This window comes from Silene latifolia, chromosome 2, assembly GCF_048544455.1.
Source record: "Silene latifolia isolate original U9 population chromosome 2, ASM4854445v1, whole genome shotgun sequence".
NCBI classification, from domain to species: Eukaryota; Viridiplantae; Streptophyta; class Magnoliopsida; order Caryophyllales; family Caryophyllaceae; genus Silene; species Silene latifolia.
The window spans coordinates 190,572,055-190,581,842 of record NC_133527.1 but is presented as its reverse complement, the minus strand read 5'-3'; positions in this window follow the sequence as shown (position 1 = coordinate 190,581,842).

The window sequence follows — 9,788 nt, the reverse complement described above, 5'->3', positions numbered from 1 at the left end:
ATGATTAATTGTAGAATCCATTTTCACATCATGTTCATGATTAAAGAATCCATCTTTATTGTTTCTCTTGCCTTTAGAAACATGATTAGCGAGTAGTCTTCTACTAGGACTCGGTTTGACCCGACATAAGTAATTTCACTAATTGATTCTCATAAAGGTTAATTGTTTGGGGAAATTGGTAAGGGTAGTCTAGAGGAATGATTTGGCTTATGGATTGATTTTGGGTAGTGTCAATTTGTAACCCTTGTCCACCAACGAGAGTTGGTTAGGTTGTAAATTGGGTACCCGGAAGTTGGTCTTATCACTAACCTAGGTTGAGACCGAAAGGGAGAACCAAGGGAGGGTACCTCTAGGCTAGCGTTTGAAATCGACCTCCGAGAGGAGGAGTGGGATGACCCGGAATACGATGAGTGCTTAGTGACCTTGACCAATTACTTGACCACCTTGGAAAAATGCATGTTTTTGGGGTAGTTGGGTGTTGAGTTAGGGATTCCGACCTTCGAACCCGAGAGGGGGGTTGGTGGGTAGAGCTAGTGTCCTATTATGAGCCCGAGAGGGAGTTGGTAGGCGAATTAGAGTCATCTCCCCCTTGCTTTTTACCCTTATGATTAGCCTAGGGAATTGTTATGTGAAATTACGAATTGTTGTGGGAGAACCGAGTTCTAGGCCCTTTAATCATTTGATTTACAACTTAATCTTTTCTTGCTCATTTTCACTTCTCTTGTTGAATTGCCATTTTTATTACTTGCTTTCTTACTTTAATTGTTTTAGTAGTTATTAATTTAGGCAATTAGTTTAATATTAATCAATTTCTTGATTCAAGTAGCTAACTTATAATCTAAGACAAAACTAATACTCAAACTTGATCTCCTTGTGGTTCGACCTCGACTACCCTACTACATTAGTTGAGTTATTTGTTTGATTTGGGAGTCGACAACAAACCCCAATATCAAAATGGCGCCGTTGCTTGGGAGATTAACGGATTGATATTAGTTGAGTTTTAGATTTGTTAGGCTACGTATTTGTTACTTGAAACTTGTTGCATGTTACTTAAGTGTCGCATTACTTGTTTTCTTGTGACTTGTCTCTTATTTGTCACTTCTTTGAGCACACATGGCAATGTCTTGCATACGCGATTATTGTAGACCAAACCTTACTCATATTAACCGACCTATTAATATTGGGGTGGTGGAAGTTGATTATGAGTTTGATATAGGTCTTATTGAGTTGATTCGGCAAGATGTCTTTTGTGGTTTAGATAGTGATGAAGCAATTGACCATTTAGAGACTTTTGAGGCAAATTGTGACCTTGTTAAGAAGGAGGGATTATCGGACCAAACCATTAAACTCTTACTTTTTCCCTTTAGTCTTAAGGGTGAAGCTAAGAGATGGTTACGCTTACACCCTTCTAGCACCTTTTGCACTTGGGATGACTTAGCTCAAGCCTTTTTAAACAAGTTTTACCCTCCCTCTAAAACCGCCTTTAGGAAACGTGAAATTTATAATTTCCAACAAGGTGAGTTTGAGACTTTGAGTGAGACTTGGGATAGGTTTAAGGGTTTGTTGAGAGCTTGTCCCCACCATGGTATTTCACCTTGCCAATTCATGCTTATTTTCTTTGATAATTTGCTTCCTTCTCTTAAAAACTTTGTGACTATATCATCCGGAGTTGGGGCATTTGATAAGTTAAGTGTTGATAAGGCTAAGGATTTAATTGAGAACATGGCTCGTGTTGATGAGGATCGGAATTCTATTTGGGCTACATTTAAGAGAGGACCACGAAGTAGTGTTAAACGTAATGATTATTCTTTGTTTGATGCTATAAGTGGAAATGTGGACTTCTCTTCTCCTATGGATGTGCCTTATGTTCATGATCACCATGTTCCTCCTTCCCCCATGGATGTGGAATCTATGCATGAGTTAACATTGTCTTATGAATCTTGTGGTGATGACCCTAATGCTTGCCTTTCTTATGTATCTCCACCACTTGTGAATTTGAAATTTGATGATGATGATGATGATGATTGGTTGAATGAGCCAAATAATGTTCTTAGTGAAAGTTTTGAGGAATTAGGTTTGTGTGAGTTTGAGAGAGTATCTTTTGCGGTGGACCATGAGGTAGTGGAGAAGGAGTTGATTAAAGAATGTGTTGAGGAGCCTATTTTGGAGAAATTTGATGTTTTCCTCCTTGTTGATGATAAATTCCTTGAACCCATTGATTCTTTAGACCTCATTTCTCTTACCCCTTTGCTTGAGATCATGATTGTTGATGAGGAGTATGAAGCTCCTATATTTGATAAAGCTTACATGGGTGAATTGTTTGAAACCTCTCTTCTTGATAAATTTAATGAATATGATGTGTCATTTAATCTCTTTGAGGATCATGTGTTTGAAAAAGTTAAGAAGGTAAGAGTGAGGGACAAGGTGACTAATCGAGTCTCCTATGTTGTTGATTGTCCCTTAGTTGTTGGTTTTGATCATTCTCCTCCAATGAAGGAGGAAATATTTTATGTGGTTGAGTTTGAAAATGATGAGGAGAATGATCAAAACCAAGAAATTTGGAAAGATTTGAGCTTCTTTAACAAGATAAAGGGAATGGATGGCCTTGCCCATAGGATGTGGGATCCCGGTTAGTTGTTTGGATCACTTGTAGGTTTGGCGGTTTCCTTAAAACCGCGCTTCTTGGGAGGCAACCCAAGTTTTCTTTTATGCTCTTTTTCTTTGTGATAATTTTTTCTAAAAAGCCAAAAACATGTTCTTTTCTTTGAAAAAAAAAAAAAAATTTGAAAAACCAAAAACATGTATTTCATTTCCGAATTTCCTCCACACATTTATTTCCATTGGAAATTATGTAAATAAATAAGTGTGGGGAGGAAATTCTATTATTTAAAAATACAAAAAATATGTCTTTTATTTTCCTATTTCTTCCCTACATTTCGTTCCATCGAGGACGATGTAAATTTCAAGTGTGGGGAGGGAAATATCCACTTTGTGCATATTGTTTATAATTGTATATATTTGCTTGTTAATTTGAGAAAAATGCAAAATGCCTAAAAATTGAAAAATTTCAAAAGAAAATTTCAAAAATATTGCATTGTTTATATTATATATATTGCATTTGTCCTAACCATTTTGATAGGCAACACATGAATCATCGGAGAAGACGCTTGGTAAAATTCTTCCAATCTTTTCTCTTTTATCCTTCCTTTCCTTTTTGTATATATAAGCATGGAGGAGGACGGGATATGTGATGTGGGTGTTCCTTTTGGGAACCGTTTTGGATATGCGTGTGTTGTTGATGTGTTGTTAGGACTAGAACTTGTATGCATTTAGATTAGACATGTATATATGTGTTCACTCTTGCATTCACGTAGTTTGTTCATATGTTTAGTTGCATTTCATACACGTTGCATCTCGTATGTAAAAAGTTGCATAGATGGTCTAAATGTGGAGGGTATATGTCGTCAATGATGATAATTGTTTTCCCCGTGTCATTTCCCTCTTGATAGCTCGTGCCTTTTGATGACACATGTTAGGGTTTTTGCTTGCAAAAACCCGGAAGTCTAGCTTAACAACCAAGTTGAGACCACCTTGTGAGACCGTATTAGGCCCGAGACTTGACCTAGGTCCGATATAGCTACTAAAATGTGAGGATAGAGCCTCCTTATGGCCGATCCATCAAACCGGTCCCGTTTAGGTTATGAGAGTAGTTCTCCTTACGTGGTATGTCATGTCAAAACGCACAAGTATGGTGCTCATTCCTTACCGTAGAAGTGTCGGTGTGCATATTGAGACAATTTTGTTCAAATAAAGTAACCTCACAATAGCCATATAAGCTTTTGTTCTACCCTTGAGTCAATTGTTTCCTTTTGTTAACCCATTTTGAGCCTAAGCCTTATCATTTCTATTGCCAACAAATTAACTACATCCCATAAACAACTCACCTTGATTGAGTAGTTCGTCATTGTGGTTCTTTTGTGGAGTATATTTGGGTTGAAATTTTGACTCTCCTTGAGGTGTATGATCTTAAAGCCACATGAGTGAAGTGCAACTTTGGCTACTTTTGTCTAATAAGAGGTGAACAAGTCGTGAAAAATGCAAGAAAGAAAATCAAAGAGAAAAAAAAAAATGAAGAAGAAAAACAAATAGAAAAAGAGAAAAATGAAATGAAAAAAACAAAAAGAAAAGAATGTATATTTTGTGCCAAATAAAGGGTTGGTAATTTGCAATTGAGTCTTGTTTTGAAAAGAATGAAATGAATGGTCAGAAATGGCGATCTTTGCCAATTTTTGTGAAGGAATTCATTTACATTGGTTGAGTTTAGTGAATTGGTTAGATGTGGCGACTACTCGATCTTTAGCCTCACATTTCCTAAAAATGGTGCTTGCACCAACCCCTTTTCACCGAACCCAAGCCCCATTACAACCCGGTTGTCTCTCTTGTATGTGCATCATTTAACATTTCTCTTGCGGATATTGGATATAGTACCATATTAGATTGCGGGCATGCTTCGCAAGTCGAGTTTAGGAGAGTGATTTTGGTTACTTTTTGTCACAAAAATCACCCCGTTCTTTCATTTGAGTGACTAGTGAAACCCGTGAGAGTCGGACTTTGGTCTCCTTTTGGTCAAAGGTTTGATATGGAGTCGAATCTTGCGTGTGTCGTGTCATTCTTGGAAGTATAGCGAAGTACTTCCTCTTTCCCGCCTAGAATTTGTTTCTTAGGCACCCCGTGTTGTCAATGTTGGCTACTTGAGCTAGAATTAGGGAGTCGACACCTTGGTAAGACCCGGAGACGACATCCTCCACTAATGACTCTCTTTATTCGGGTTTTGAAAGAAAAACGGCCGCTTAGATGAGGAAAGCGGTTTGATTTTTGTGATGCATCATATATGTTGACTTGTGCTTAATTGAATGATGTATCAAAAATTTTCCGCAAGCCCCCACTTGCCTTGCATCGGAATGCATACCTCATTGTATTTCAATGTGAGTTGAAGGGACGGAGAAGGCCCGTTAATTGCCTCTCATCGGATATTAGTAGTTTAGCTTAGTCCTTTTTATATTACGGGTCTTAGTCTATTTAATGAGCTTACTCGAGGACGAGTAAGGTTTAAGTGTGGGGAGGTTTGATGAATAGCATTTTGGTCACTTTTTACCCCGCATTTATATCTTATTACGACTCAATTTTGCGTGCTTAATTGTCTAATTAGCTCATTTATTTACTAATTTATAATAATTAGTCGTTTTAATTATATGTAATAATTAGTCGGATTTCAATAACATTAGTATTAATATTATTTTATTGTTTATAATTTGTAGGCGAGGCGATATAATAAAGTGGAGATTCGAGTAAGAATAAAAGGGAACGGAAATCGAGGAGTGAGACGGGTCATGGAGCAAAGCATGTGAATCAAATGAAAACAAAAGAAATGGTCAGAGCTGACCATTTGACAAAGTCAACCCCAACATTGTGCTTCATCATCAACAACACGCAACAACTACACCAATCTTGCCACACCACCATTGACATACCACCAACTTCATTCACGCACCATTCTCCATCAACCTTCAATTTCCTCCATTAAACCTGAATCAAACCCGAACCCACAGCAACCAATTCGTTCATTCATTTATCATCATCAATGAATCACCAACATATCACCATTAATTCATCTCCACCTGAACCGTCACCATCATCCCCGCCCATATCGCATCTCACCTGCAAATTCATCGTCATCACCAATCATACCTTCAATCACCGTGTTTGTTTGCCGAAGACCCGACTCGAAATCAAGACTGAACGCAGCAACAGTGACCCATGTACTCCATGCCGGTGCCCCGGCAGTCGACACCCTCAACCGGCAGAACACACCCATTTTTCCTCCTTTTTGTGAAGGCCTCGCTACCGGCATAGGCACCGGCAGCCGACGTACCGTCGCAACGCACCTTTTCAACATCTCGCATGAACTGCTGCTGCTCTCTACCGGTCAACCGGCAGCCGTCGTACCGGCATAACGCACATCACATTAATTTTTGTTCCTTGCTTCATTGCCCTCGCTGCCGGCACAAGCCCCGGCCGCCGGCGGGCCGGCAGGACACCCCCTTACTGCGATTTTTGTCCTTGATCGTGTTTTTCCCCTTCCCTTTTTCCTTTTCTTTGTTTTTCGATTGTTTTGTTCTGTGTAAAAAGAGGTGTCGATACTTGGGTTAATTGGTGGGGGGAGAATTAATTATTATTATTATTAGTCTTAGTTGATAATTATTAATATTATTATTTCTATTAGAATTATTATACTAGTATTTAAAGACATCACCTTTACCCATTACTACCTCATTACACACCACACTACCTTAGAAATTAGACAATAAATTAGATTAGAAATTAGTCTCTCTTACTCTCTCAATATTTGTAGAACCCTAAATATTTCCCTTTCAATATTTCTTCAATAAAATTTGTAATCATTACTTAATTAGTTTAATCAATCTCTTGTTTATCCAAGTTATTCATTCCATCAATTCAAGTCCCCATGTTATTGGTATAATTCTTTACTCTTATTTCACCCTTTAATTTCAATTGTTTACATTTACTTTCATTCAAGTTTTGTTAATTGTTTATGCTTGGATTCTTCTCTTTTGTTGTTAGATTGTTATTGTCTCTATCTTTTTCATCTTATTCATGTTCACCATTGTTGTTTCTCATCTAAAGGTTGAACCTTTGGGTGATTGTGTTAAAGTTTGAGTCTTTTTGTCTCAATCCTTGCTCTTCTTAGTTAAATTAGCATTTCCTCTTAGATTTGTTGGGTTATTACATGATTAATTGTAGAATCCATTTTCACATCATGTTCATGATTAAAGAATCCATCTTTATTGTTTCTCTTGCCTTTAGAAACATGATTAGCGAGTAGTCTTCTACTAGGACTCGGTTTGACCCGACATAAGTAATTTCACTAATTGATTCTCATAAAGGTTAATTGTTTGGGGAAATTGGTAAGGGTAGTCTAGAGGAATGATTTGGCTTATGGATTGATTTTGGGTAGTGTCAATTTGTAACCCTTGTCCACCAACGAGAGTTGGTTAGGTTGTAAATTGGGTACCCGGAAGTTGGTCTTATCACTAACCTAGGTTGAGACCGAAAGGGAGAACCAAGAGAGGGTACCTCTAGGCTAGCGTTTGAAATCGACCTCCGAGAGGAGGAGTGGGATGACCCGGAATACGATGAGTGCTTAGTGACCTTGACCAATTACTTGACCACCTTGGAAAAATGCATGTTTTTGGGGTAGTTGGGTGTTGAGTTAGGGATTCCGACCTTCGAACCCGAGAGGGGGGTTGGTGGGTAGAGCTAGTGTCCTATTATGAGCCCGAGAGGGAGTTGGTAGGCGAATTAGAGTCATCTCCCCCTTGCTTTTTACCCTTATGATTAGCCTAGGGAATTGTTATGTGAAATTACGAATTGTTGTGGGAGAACCGAGTTCTAGGCCCTTTAATCATTTGATTTACAACTTAATCTTTTCTTGCTCATTTTCACTTCTCTTGTTGAATTGCCATTTTTATTACTTGCTTTCTTACTTTAATTGTTTTAGTAGTTATTAATTTAGGCAATTAGTTTAATATTAATCAATTTCTTGATTCAAGTAGCTAACTTATAATCTAAGACAAAACTAATACTCAAACTTGATCTCCTTGTGGTTCGACCTCGACTACCCTACTACATTAGTTGAGTTATTTGTTTGATTTGGGGAGTGCGACAAACCCCAATATCACCCGGCAACGGCGCCAAAAACTTGATGGTCTCAAGTTAAACCTCGCAAGTGCACGATTTTATCGTTGTACACTCTAGAGGGTCGATCCACAAGGAGTAGGGGTGATTACTAATTGTCTATATTCTTGAGCTTAGCTAAGTCGATAGATAACAAAGAGGGTAGTAGCAAACTAACGCTAAACTAACAAATTTAAAGACAAACAACAAGATAAGGTAAAAACAAGCTAAGGATAGGAGATAGATCAAATATAGAGAAAGACTAGAACTCGGTCCGACCATGAATATGAGTAATTCCACACACTAATCGTCTCGGCTAATCAAAAGGGGTAGAGAGGTAAGGGGGAGATGGCTCTAATTCGCCTAGAACCTCCCTTCCGGTCTCGCACTAGGACACTAGCTACTCCGACTAACCCCCCTCCCGGGTTCGAAAGCCGGTCTCCCTAACTCAAAACCCGACAACCCCAAGAACATGCATTTTCCCAAGGAGGTCAAGTAAAAGGTCAAGGTCATTAAGCCCTCATCATATTCCAGGTCATCCCACTCCCCCTTCCGGAGGTCGATTTCAAACACTAGCCTAGAGGCACCCTCCCTCGGTTCTCCCTTCCGGTCTCAACCTTAGTTGGTGACAAGGGTCGGTCCCCAAATACTCGACTAACAACCTAACCAACTTCCGTTGGTGGACAAGGGTTAAAAGCCGACACTACCCGGAAACCAAACCTTAAGCATGAAAATTCCCCAAGACTACCCTAACCAATTTCCCCCACAAATTAGCCTAATAATGATTAATTAGTGAAATTACCCATATTGGGTCAAACCGAGTCCTAGAAGGAGACTACTCACTAATCATGTTTCTAAAGGCAAAGAAAACAACAAAGATAGAGTCTTTAAGCATAAACATGGTGATAAGATGAATTCTACCTTTAAATATGCAACAACCCAACAATAATTAGGAAGAAAGATGGTTTTAATCTAATAGCAAGGATGAACAAACAAAAAGACACAATCTTTAACACAATCAACTCAAAGATTAAGTCTTTGAGGACAACTATCCCAAGAAGAACAAAGGAGAGAGAAATAATGAAAAGATGAACAAGGAAAAGATGAACAAAGGTGAAAACAACAACAATCAAACAACAAAGATGCAAATTTAACTAAGCTATCAACAAACAACAAGTCTCAACAAATTCCAACAAAAAGAAATCTAACAACAACAAACAACAATGGAAAACAATTGAAGAACAAGGGAGAAAAGAGAAAAAGGAAAGAAGTAATACCAACTATTGAAAGGATGAACAATAAGGAAGAACAAGATAAGAACAATAATAATAATCTTTTAATTTATGAAGAATGTTTGCCAAGTTACAAAAGATTTGAGTCTCTCTTTCTTAACCTTACAAATTCTCTCTCAAACTAGGATTGGATCCCTAATTTTCTGGGAAATCAAGTATTTATATCCCTCCAAAAAGTTAGGTGAGAATACAAGAAGAAGAAGACGAAAACTGCAGCCGAGGGAGTAAATTGTACCCGGGAGGGTACAATTGTACCCGGGCGGGTACAATTATGCCCGGGCGGGTATAATTGTACCCTCCCGGGTAAAATGTCAAAATGGGCTGAAAAACGCTAAAAATGCCAAAAACTTGAGAGGTACCCGGTCGGGTAAAGTTGTGCCCGGCCGGGTGAAGTTAACTCCCTCGGTTGTAATTCCTCCTAGTTGCTTCCATTCTTCGAGTAAATTCCGCTCCAAGTTCCGTCCCTCTTACATTTTCGAGCATGGTACCTACAAAAGGGTTCATAAGTACGGGAAAAATGCTCAAGAGGTCTTACACTAAGCATGAGGGAAAAGAACTCGGACTAGGCTAATACTAACTAAATGAGTTCATAATGCTTGATTTATCATGACAAAATGGGTCCGGGACATCAAAATATGGGCGTTAAAAAGGTGTTATCAGCATCCTCGGGCATGTCAAGGACAACAAAGTCAACAGGGAAGAAAAACTTCCCTATTTGGACGGGTATGTCCTCTAGGACTC